The sequence below is a fragment of the Montipora foliosa genome, chromosome 10 (genome assembly GCF_036669935.1).
Source record: "Montipora foliosa isolate CH-2021 chromosome 10, ASM3666993v2, whole genome shotgun sequence".
Taxonomy (NCBI): Eukaryota; Metazoa; Cnidaria; class Anthozoa; order Scleractinia; family Acroporidae; genus Montipora; species Montipora foliosa.
The window spans coordinates 3,332,701-3,345,200 of record NC_090878.1 but is presented as its reverse complement, the minus strand read 5'-3'; the positions used below and the strand labels follow the sequence as shown (position 1 = coordinate 3,345,200).

General features: G+C 39.0%; 1 long non-coding RNA gene across 4 annotated transcripts in view; it reads left to right on the top strand.

The window, feature by feature from the left end:
• Positions 1–10,361, top strand: part of LOC137973404 (uncharacterized) — a 15,116-nt gene extending 4,755 nt beyond the window's left edge. The window contains exons 3-8 of one of the 4 annotated variants that reach the window (XR_011117232.1): positions 2,306–2,448; positions 2,951–3,179; positions 5,287–5,429; positions 5,932–6,108; positions 7,555–7,771; positions 9,321–10,361. This is a non-coding gene — a long non-coding RNA (uncharacterized lncRNA). Of the gene's footprint in view, positions 1–2,305; positions 2,449–2,950; positions 3,180–5,286; positions 5,430–5,931; positions 6,109–7,554 lie in introns of all 4 variants that reach the window. The other 3 variants (XR_011117230.1, XR_011117231.1, XR_011117233.1) reach the window with 3 other exon arrangements.
• The last annotated feature ends 2,139 nt before the right edge of the window (positions 10,362–12,500 follow it).

Genomic DNA, 12,500 nt, shown 5'->3' with positions numbered 1-12,500 from the left:
TTAATTATTATTATTATTATTATTAGAAACATAGTATTAGGTTAGTTTCGGGTGCAGACAATTTTTTTGAGATTAAACTAGACCCTCCGTGATAGTACACTGGGTTGCTTGTAGTTCGTGCACTGTCCCAGCCAACTTTTTTTCAAGTTGGGGGGTCATTAAGACCATTTAATTAAGGGATCACCCAGAAGTCATACCAGCAGAGGCCCTTTGGCTCGCATGTCCTCACATGTTCGTACGACTAAAAAGATCCTTTTCTGACGTAAAAAGCTGGCTACCGGCCTATCATTTGTCAAAAAGAAGAAATTCCTGTCCTCTTTGGAAAAAACAGACAGGCATTGCTTACGCGTGGTAGTGAAGTAACACAGCGATTTATTCCATATAGAATGTCAACTGAGCTGTGTGTTGTCTTCCAGGAGATTCAAGTTATCCTTGCGTAATATATAGCTCTTACAGTACAGGATATTGTTTTGGTATTGTCTATCATTGTAGTGCCATGGTAGAAGTCTTGGGTAAATAGCCTGAGAAGACATGTGGTTACTAGCAAAGTATTGAACCCAGAAAGATTGAAGAAAATAAATGGGAAGTGAGAAACATTGGCTTTTGGGCTGACATGTTGATAATTGATTTTTGCTACGTTCAATTTTGGCTGCAGAAATAAATCGCAAAATCGAAAGTCACATAGCCGGAATTCAGCGGGCGCCATGATTAAGTTACCACGGCATGTTTACTCGCCAAACAGTGAAGCGTCCGCGTCAAATGATGGCAAGATACCCGGTTTTCATAAGTTTCTTTTTCTGTCAAGTGTTATAAAGTTTGACAATAAATGAGCGAAGTCAAAACAAAGATCACAATCGCCCAAACCTTTAGGTTGACCATTGTTTCTGCTAAGTCAAAAATTTACTCTCCAAGACGAGGTTATTTATCACCAGGTAATTCCGTCATTTTGGAAATAGCCGCTACTTTATTATTCATCGGCGTCACAATTTTTTGCTGATTTTGCGGCTCAGTTTGTTGAAACTCAAGCACGCTTGCAACAGACCTGCTTATTTTCGTGAACCTTTCCTGCTGACAGAGCAATACTAAAAATGTCCTCCCGTATCACATTTCAACCTTGAGCTCGAAAATTCAATACACATTACGATATTATAATTCACAAAGGCAGAAAATATCACAGAATCCTTTTCCAGCGAAACATTTTATTGAAACAAGCAACATAAAAGATGCACTAAAATGCCATTTGCATTGCAATGACTTTCGAGGCCATTGCTGGTTAACGAGAATAACAAACTCACGAGGCAGAATGTATATTTATATTTAATTAAGTTAGCACAACAGAAAGACACTAACCTCATTTTGACACGAAAATGCTTTACTATTGCCATAAAAGCTATCCAGTTAAGCTCGCATATTATAAAACATGATGAATTCATAAAAGCCACCTTTTCCAGCGAACAATTTTTTGAAAGAAACAACATATTTGCTATTAGAGGCAAAAACCCCTTTCTATTTTATTGCGTGCATGAAGAGAAAAAAACTCAGTTGTGTCAAATATGTGCAATATTACACCAAATTAAAAGTTCAGGATCAAACCGTTTCCATGAAGAACCTTTTCCTTGAATAATGAAGCACAAAATAGACGACAAGCTTTCTTTCAAATAATTCTTGACTGTCACATTTCCAATTATGTTTTTAGTGAAGACTGTGCAGAGTTGATCACAGATCCACTTGAGGTGTTCGATTTGTTCTGTCTTTGAACCCATAAGTTACCAGATAATTTTCCATTTGGTTTCAGTGTTCTACATAACAGCACACTTGGTAAAATTAGAAATGCACCTCACTTTGATTTCGGTTCGACGGGCGACAGATTGTTGTCGAAGTCCATTACTCGTCGCTTGTAAGATTCCACCGCCTGTCTTGTTCAGTATCCAATTGACTTGCCATTATTGAACTTCATAAGGGTATATTTTGTTCAAAGATCCATTAAAACGCCATTCGCGTTGCATGACTTTCGACGCCATTGCTGGTTAAGTTTATCATTCTACTGTGTCCACCAGAGAAATCTACGCATTTCAACTACCCTCTCGATCCTAAGAAAATACGAGCAGAAGGCTCTATGCACAAAGATACCACTTAGCAGGGGAGTGACAGGCAAGACTTTTACCGACATGGAAAAAAAAAGAATACCAAACAAATGCCACCGAATTTCCGACTGGGATTGCCCTACGGCAACCCAGTAAAAATACAAAATGTACATAAATAATTAAAATAAAAACTTAAATATGAAATATATCATTTATTGCAGTTAAAAGGCGTTCCGATATCGATGTGTGTACAGTGCAGGGACGAGTTGACTGTGGTTGGAGGAAGTGCTGTTGGAGAGAGAATTTAGCAACAATTAGTTAACAGTCACTTCTGAGGATGTGTGTCGAAGCATACAAACGCCAAGTAAGTAATTTCAAGCAATGCGCTTGTTTGTTTGTCACGCTGTTTGCGTCTTAATTTGGATGCATAGTTCTGGTTTCGATAAAGACGGCAATCAATAATGCCGTGCAAGCATAGTCACGATTCCCCTCCCCCTCTATCTGCAACCTCGTTCCCAGGGCTTCTCCCTCATTTGGGGGAGGGGCGTTTTTTTATTGCCCCGCCCCCAAATGAGGGAGAAGCCCTGGGAACGAGGTTGCAGATAGAGGGGGAGGGGAGGCGTGACTATGCTTGCACGGCTCTCCGAGGGACTGGGGCTGTGTGGGAGATTGAATTATCATTCAACCCCAGCCCTAGTCCCCCATGAGAGCCTGCTCGCAGGCTACATTATTGATTGCCGTCTTTATCGAAACCAGAACTATGCATCCAAATTAAGACGCAAACGGCATGACAAACCAACAAGTGCATTAATTAGCTTAAATATTATACTTATTTTAATTATTATTATATCAATTATTTTTATTAGAAACAGCATCAGGTGTTCCGATGTGCGTACAGTGCAGGGACGAGTTGACTGTGGTTGGAGGAAGTGCTGCTGAACCCTGCTAAACCAGTGAAACTACATCATGGGAACTCACAGTTAATATGAGCAACTCTTTGTCAGCTTTTTAACTTGTGCGGCCAAGCAGAAGTGAATTACTTGGTTCATCTCTTTTTGCTGTCAACATGTTCATGGCAGGATCATTGACTCAACGGTAAGAAATTTCAAATGGGTTATACGTCAAGTTTAGCTTTTAACTTACTATTGTTCTGTTAATTAAAGGAGAAAAGTTTAAACTTCAGAAGAATTCACTTTTTTTCGTTTGGAGCTGACCATGTTTAATTTTGGAGTCTGCTTTTTGAAAACCTCAAGGTTAACTTAACCTTGTTATTGGGATTTTGATGTTGCCCCTGTCTCTTCCAACCTTAAACTAAATACATGTAGAAAAATTTATTAAGGAAAAGCATGTTAGTACTTGTAATTACTTTGAGTAACTTCTAATTACTGGAAATGTAATTGGCATAAAGGAGTTGTTTTCCCTATCCAGTTATGGTATTTCGACTGTGTACTTAAGATTATTTTATCGTCAATCTCGAAAGAGGATTGAATTTTTTGGGTGGATAATTTGTGAAAGAGTGTAAGGAAAATATCGTCCGTGGCGTAGTATAATTCATTTTTCACTGCTTGAAGTGCTTTGTCATGCGTGCCAGTAATAATCCATTTTCCGTTATGTTAAGGAAGTGACATCCCTAAAGTTGTGTTCCGTTGGGGGTCTCTCTCTCTCTCTCTCTCTCTCTCTCTCTCTCTCCACATGATTACTTTCACTGGTGTCTTGTTCCAAACTTCTTGTCTCCTGTTCCTTTTTAAAGCCTGCTAAACCAGTGAAGCTACATTGTGGGAACTCACAGTTAATTAACCTTGAGTTTCGGTTTTGACCTCGAGAAGGTAACTCGCGTATTAGCCTTATAAAAAGAACAAGTTGAAACTTCTGATGTATTCATGTCCTTATTGTTTGGAGCTGACCAATGTTTGGAAGTTTTAGAGAACACTTCCTGGGTACGTTAAGGTTAACTTAACCTTATTATTGGAATTTTGATACCGCCTTGTCTCTTCCCACTCTGAAATAAGAACATGTAGAAAAATCATAAGGAAGAGGGAAAAGCCTTTTTTTCCCCATCTGGATATAGTATTTTCGACTCAGTGTAGAGGAGATATCGTTAACGTCACCTATTGTCATTGCTTAACCAGTGACGCAAGGTCATAGGACTTCAAAATTTACATGAGCAACTCTCTACGAGCTTTTTGACTTGTGCGGACGAGCAGAACTGGCAGCATCAAGGCAGCAGTGAAGTACTTGGTTCATCTCTTGTTGCAGTAAACGCGTTCATGGCAGGATTGACTCGAAATTAATTTAAGCCATGGGAAAAACTGTTTTAATGAGTGTTTGCATCAGGAAAACGAATTATTAGAATCACTTACAACTTTACTGGGCGCAGCGGTCTTAAATAATTCAGTTGTGTCGTTAATAACACTTAAGGTGATTCCTTAGTAGTAGAAGATGTTGTTGTAAGATTTTCCTTAAACTTTTCTCGATTATTCCCTACATTATGGTGACTCGAAATGTGCAATTAAATAAATAGGTCACCGAGCTTGTTCGCAAGATATAACTTCCTCAAGTTACTCATTTAATCATTTCGACTTCATCTATCAAGGACAAGTTTGTTCTGTCGGTTCAGGCTACGTTTTGCAGAACAGGAAGCACAGCTTTGACGTAGTTCTTTAAATAACAAAACAGATGAATTGTATTGCTCAAAAGGAATAATTTAACGTTTGTTTTGTGTGCACAGGCACACGTCTTGAAAAGGCACTGACTAATATTCTCCGGGTGCGTGATCGCAAGGAGACAATTTTGTGTCCATGAGTGATGGCTTTCCTGTAACTTTTTTGACGTAAATTTTTTAACATTTTTACAGCACTAAGGTGATGAGTAACAGAATAAAATTATGCCAAAATGCGTTGCATGACTTTCGACGCCATTGCCGGTTAAGTTTATCATTCTACTGTGTCCACCAGAGAAATCTACGCATTTCAACTACCCTCTCGATCCTAAGAAAATACGAGCAGAAGGCTCTATGCACAAAGATACCACTTAGCTGGGGAGTGACAGGCAAGACTTTTACCGACACGGAAAAAAAAAGAATACCAAACAAATGCCACCCAATTTCCGACTGGGATTGCCCTACGGCAACCCAGTAAAAATACAAAATGTACATAAATAATTAAAATAAAAACTTAAATATGAAATATATCATTTATTGCAGTTAAAAGGCGTTCCGATATCGATGTGTGTACAGTGCAGGGACGAGTTGACTGTGGTTGGAGGAAGTGCTGTTGGAGAGAGAATTTAGCAACAATTAGTTAACAGTCACTTCTGAGGATGTGTGTCGAAGCATACAAACGGCAAGTAAGTAATTTCAAGCAATGCGCTTGTTTGTTTGTCACGCTGTTTGCGTCTTAATTTGGATGCATAGTTCTGGTTTCGATAAAGACGGCAATCAATAATGCCGTGCAAGCATAGTCACGATTCCCCTCCCCCTCTATCTGCAACCTCGTTCCCAGGGCTTCTCCCTCATTTGGGGGAGGGGCGTTTTTTTATTGCCCCGCCCCCAAATGAGGGAGAAGCCCTGGGAACGAGGTTGCAGATAGAGGGGGAGGGGAATCGTGACTATGCTTGCACGGCTCTCCGAGGGACTGGGGCTGTGTGGGAGATTGAATTATCATTCAACCCCAGCCCTAGTCCCCCATGAGAGCCTGCTCGCAGGCTACATTATTGATTGCCGTCTTTATCGAAACCAGAACTATGCATCCAAGTTAAGACGCAAACGGCGTGACAAACCAACAAGTGCATTAATTAGCTTAAATATTATACTTATTTTAATTATTATTATATCAATTATTTTTATTAGAAACAGCATCAGGTGTTCCGATGTGCGTACAGTGCAGGGAAGAGTTGACTGTGGTTGGAGGAAGTGCTGCTGAACCCTGCTAAACCAGTGAAACTACATCATGGGAACTCACAGTTAATATGAGCAACTCTTTGTCAGCTTTTTAACTTGTGCGGCCAAGCAGAAGTGAATTACTTGGTAAAAACTTAAATATGAAATAATCATTTATTGCAGTTAAAAGGCGTTCTGATATCGATGTGTGTACAGTGCAGGGACGAGTTGACTGTGGTTGGAGGAAGTGCTGTTGTAGAGAGAATTTAGCAGGGGTTTCAATAAGCACCGACAGCCGACGAAAAGCGCTGGCTACTTCGCTCAGAGAAGTCGGCTACTTTTTCCCCTAAATTGAATTAATTGAGGGATTCCTTCAAACCTGAAGTAAAATTCATTTTGATCGACTTGAATGTACTTTTTTTAACCTCAATTTCAAAATAATTATCAGATTTGATATTGCCATCTTTGAGCTACAGTGAACGGCTATAACTTTTTTCCGCAGTTTGGCCTAGACCAACCGTCACATTTTTTTACGTAATTCAATTACGTTTAGTTACGTCCCCAAAAATGTCAAGACGTTTAATGTAAAACAGGTTGTTATTGAGTAACCGTCAAGACTTGTTTTCCAAAAACAGTAAATTTTTCGTTTGTTCAGATTAAAAGGACATATTCCTATCGTTCGACAGAACCGATTTCTGTTTAAATTCGCGCTTGAAAAAACGCGCAAAAAAGTTTGCCGTTCCCGGCAGCTTGAAATTGGTAGTAATGATGACAGGAAGTTGTCGAAACGTCATATAACATTAAAAATCGTTCATTTTCCTTTTGAAATGGTCCAAATCTTTCTTCGCTGGCAATTTTCAAGAGAATGGGCTTAATTGCACACAGTGTCTCTGTTGATAAGAAATCTCCCTTTATCTTTGTACTCAATGTGGTGCCCAGAATGCTGGAAATCGCATTTCAGAGCTTCCAGATTTCACAATCTTCTGGGGGGGGCATGCCCCCAGACCCCCCTAGACGAAGGGGCCTAACAGCTAGCCCCTTCTTGATACAGTCGGCTACTAGACTCAAACCAGCTGCCTACTTCAAATTTTATTGAAACCCCTGATTTAGTAACAATTAGTTAACAGTCACTTTATTGATACAGGCTACAATCGTGTTAGGTGTCAAACAAAGGTAACTATCAGAAAGCACTCTCCTTATAAGTCCCACTGCTAAAAAATTAAGCTGACAGTGGGAAAAACTGTTTTTAATGAGTGTTTGCATCAAGTAAAAAGAATGTGTTCAATAATACTCTTGGAATCATAGGCAGAAACCTGTCAGAGCTCAGGTTCAGTGGTGAGAGCACTCGCCTCTCACCAATGTGTTCCCAGACTCTGCGTCACATGTGGGTTGAGTTTGTTGGTTCTCTACTGTTCTCCGAGATGTTTTTTTCCGGTTACTCCAATTTTATACTCTTCTCAAAAACCAACATTTGATTTTATTTGCATCAATTTGTTGATTTCAGTGTACTGTGTCCCCAATTAGTGCTCCAGCATTAGAATGACTAGACACTTGAATAAAGTTCCTTTCTTTCTATTTTTTTTTTTACTCCAGTAACATGTTGAAGATGAGGTCAAGAGAAAACCTTGGGCCTATGCTCTGGAGAAGATGACAGGAAGTAAAGGAGGTGGATGTTTCAGCTATCACTGAGTATTTTAAACTCTTGTATGACTGGATGAAGAAACAAAGAAAGGAGATCGGTGATGCTCCACTGGGGTGAGACGAGTACCCTACAATGACTTCTACATGACTACAGACTGAACAAGTTAAGGCAGGTCCAACATCTGGGATTCCTTTCCTCATTCCAGTCATGTTTTACTTTAACGTGATGGTCTTAGCATTTCCATTTGCAGCGTTGGTTTGGTAAAAATGTTTTCAAAAGCAGTAATAGACTCAAGGGCAATGCTTAATGTTGGGTAGGCATATGCGCATAAGGTGCTCGGTCTATAACCATGAAATTGAATTTTTTGTGTGAGTTGACCGAAAAATGGTTTTGGGGTTCCTTTTATTCCACAAACAACTTGTTATGCAGGGAAAAAAGAGGAAAATTCTACGACATCTTTTAGAAACTTAAGCCTTTTTTCCAGCGACTTCTTGTTTATCGATAACTCTATAGTGTAAATTCTCGATATTGATCGATTCACATACTGAAGACTCTAAAACTTTTTATTTTGATCAGCAATAAACTGCTTTTGCTCTCCTGAAATTTTTTTACATAGCCATGGATGGACCTGTCAGTTCTGCAGCCATTCAATTTTTCCATTTCACTCTGACAATTGAGGATTGTGAGCTTTTTCAGCTTTCTTTCAACTCCAACTCTGACTGTTTGTGCTCCAAGGATACTCTAAATTCTATAACATACTGATGATTTAGTAGTAGATAAAAATATGAGCGGGAGATCTGTAGGGGCCTTTACAATGGCGAGCCATTGTAAATCCATACAGATCGGACGCGAATATTTTATCCTGCTTGTGAAATGAATACATACATTAAATTAAATGCAAAGTATTGTTATTTTAATCAGTAGAGATCTGTATCAAAAGTTAATGAATACTAATTAGCTGAGCAGGAGTTTGTATCAAAAGTTAATTCTACTGTTTAATAATAATATTCATCAACCCCAGTTGATTTGTATTGGGGTTTACAGTTGTGTACAATATGTGATGTGAATACTGTGCTGGGATTGGTTTGCACCCTAATGAATTATTAATGAATTTTACAACCACAATTACAGACTTAATCTAATATTGTTTGACACTGTGTGACCCCCCTTTTGAAAAATCCTGGCTACACCCCTGCATTGTGGTCCTGTGTATGGGCATCCTTCTTTAAATTTACAAATATTTGTGAATAACTTTTATTCTGTCTTGGATTAAAAAAAAAAGCTCTGCTTGATATCTGGTGGTTTTAACATTTATCTCTTAAACTATGATAATCATGCCCCTACAGAAGAATTCGTAAATACCTTAAGTTCCTTAATTATGGTGTATCAGTTCGGGGAAATACTTATAGTTCTACTCTTAGATCCTTAACAATTCTACAAAAGAGAGCCATATGTATTAATTACTACCTTGTCAAAACCAGATGAGCACTCTGAGCCTCTCTGCAAAGCTCTGGAAATTTTAAAAGAAAAGGACATTGTTTTCTTTTACGTAGTTTTTATGTATCAGTATCATAACAACCCTCTTCCCTCATCTTTTGATAATTTCTTCAGGACAGTATCATCAATTTATCAATACAAAACCAGATTTGCTAAATCAAGTAATATTACATAAAAAATATCAAAACTAACTATGGTCAATTTAACATTTGCCTTGCAGCTGCCAAAATTTGGAATAATTTAAACATCTACCCCAAAAAGAATTCAACAAGGAAGTAAAGCTAAACATCTTGCAGACTTATGAATGTTCATCTGGGCCCGGTTGTTCGAAAGCAGATTAACTTAATCCAGGATTAGCGTATACTTTTATTTCCAGTTTTAACTTTTCGGTGAAAGTTTCTTTTGCTTATTTTTGTTTTTCAAGATTGACTTCTTCTAATGTAAGGTTTTGCCGAATATCAGCGTTGAACAGCTCTTGGGAGTAGAGAAATAAACTTTTAGCGAGAAGCAGAAACGAAGCTAAATTCAATACTTTATTCTCTCCGGAACACCACTCTCAGAAATTACAAAGACGCACGTGTTTATTGAAAGTCGAGGAGCAATAGAGACGCCCCCTCTAAGCATGCAAGTGTCACGGATAGAAATGTAACACAACAATGTTCGAGGCACTACAAACTCCTTGGTTAATTTTTAATCTGGAATTAGCGTTAATCGGCTTTTGAACAAACCGGGCCCTGGTATTTAGTAATGTAGTACTTAGTATTGTAATTCATCTTTTTCTGCTTGCATGCATTGAGTCTTTTGACTGCGGGTTTTCCTTTTTTACTGTTATTTGATTTTCTCATGATATTATCTGTTCCTTAAAATTATCTTTTCAAGCTTTAATATAATTTTTTTTTAATTTGCTCTGAGTGAACTATTAACAAATTTTAGTATCAATTATTTTTTGTGATTGTAATATGTTTAAATATGGTAAAAAAGCTTGTTGTTGTTGAAATATATTTTTGATTCAAGACAACGCTTATTTTATGTAACCTCAGTGTTTGGCTTTACAACGACTTGGAACTTGGTCCTCCTCCTTCACTCTGCGGGGTGGGGTCTGTCACAAGCTCAGCCTGCATATCCAAATTCAGAAAAAGTGGCAACTAACAACTAGATGTAGTCTCATCAGTTGAGCTTAATTGAATTGATAAAATCTGCTTAACTACCCCAGTTCAAAAGAGAACCTTGAATTAACATGAAATAAAGAACTATGATTCTAGTTGAGTGTTTTTTTGATATATATATATGACGGCTTTTGCATAGATTAGTAGGATGCAGGGAGAAATGAGTCCTTATAAACTAAAAAATGAAGGAATGAAGGGACGAATGAATGAAAAAAGTAGAACGAATGTAAAAACAAGGTTTAACCGCGCACCGGTGGCTCAGTTGGATGAGCACCAGGTTGTCACGCGGGAGGTCGTGAGTTCAACTCGGGCCGGACCAACACTCAGGGTCTTAAATAACTGAGGAGAAAGTGCTGCCTTTGTAATTACATCTGCAAATGGTTAGACTCTCTAGTCTTCTCCGATAAGGACGATAAGCCGGAGGTCCCGTAAAAGAACCCACACACTGTTCGTAAAGAGTAAGGCATGTAGTTACCGGTGTACCTAAGTTCACCTCGTTTTACCACGTTTACCCACATCTACCCTAAGTAAACCACGTTTACCCACATCTACCCTAAGTTAACCAGGTTTCACCACATCCACCCTAAGTTAACCAGGTTTCACCACATCCACCCTAAGTTAACCAGGTTTAACCACATCTACCCTAAGTTAACAACGTTTACCCACATTTATCCTTATTTAACCACGTTTACCCACATGTACCCTTACTTAACCACGTTAACCCACATGTACCCTAAGTGAACCCCGTTTAAGCACATTTACCCTTAGTGAACCACGTTTACCCACATCTACCCTTAGTTAACCACGTTTACCTACATCTACCCTACGTAAACCACGTTTAACCACATCTACCCTAAGTTAACCACGTTTACCCTCGTCTACCCTAAGTGAACCACGTTTAACCACATCTACCCTAAGTGAACCACGTATAACCACATCTACCCTTAGTTAACCATGTTTACCCACATCTACCCTTAGTTAATCACGTTTACCCACATATACCCTACTTGAACCATGTTTAACCACATCTACCCTTAGTGAAGCACGTTTACCCACATCTACCCTAAGGTAACCACGTTTACCCACATCTACCCTAAGTTAACAACGTTTACCCACATCTACCCTAAGTTAACCACGTTTACCCTCATCTACCCTAAATGAACCACGTTTAACCACATCTACCCTAAGTGAACCACGTTTAACCACATCTACCCCAAGTAAACCATGTTTACACACATCTACCATAAGTGAACCACGTTTAACCACATCTACCCTTAGTTAAGCACGTTTACCCACATCTACCCTAAGTTAACCACGTTTACCCACATCTACATGTACCCTTAGTTAACCACGTTTTCTCACAAGTACCATAAGAGAACCACGTTTAACCAAATCTACCCTTAGTTAAGCACGTTTACTCACATCTACCCTTAGTTAACCATGTTTACCCATATCTACCCTAAGTTAACCGCATTTAACCACATCTACCCTAAGTGAACCACGTTTAACCACATTTACCCTAAGTTAACAACGTTTACCCACATCTCCCCTTAGTGAACCACGTTTACCCACATCTACCCTAAGTGAACCACGTTTAACTACATCTACCCTTAGTTAACCACGTTTACCCACATCTACCCTTAGTGAACCACGTTTACCCACATCTACCCTAAGTTAACAACATTTATCCACATCTACCCTAAGTTAACCACGTTTACCCTCATCTACCCTAAACCGGGTTTACCCACATCTACTTTAAGTAAACTACGTTTGCCCACATCTACCCTAAGTGAACCACGTTTACCCACATGTACCCTAAGATAAGCACGTTTACCCACATATACCCTAAGATAACCACGTTTACCCTCATCTACCCTAACTTAACCACGTTTTCCCACATCTACCCTAAGTTAACCACGTTTACCCACATCTACCCTAAGTGAACCACGTTTAACCACATCTACCCCAAGTTAACCATGTTTACTCACATCTACCCTTAGTTAACCACTTTTACCCAAATGTACCCTAAGTGAACCACGTTTAACCACATCTGGTCCTATATACTGCTCAGCGCATTTCTTCTTGGTGTCCCACTATCCCTTTAACCTGTTTTTGTGGGTTTCAGCTGGAAAGTCTCGAACACCTATTTTTCTTTTGTCCTCTTGTTGAGAGTGGGTATGCTTGGGTCCAGACTCAACTCTCCCGGGCTTCCCCTCTGGCTCCGTCTATTTCTC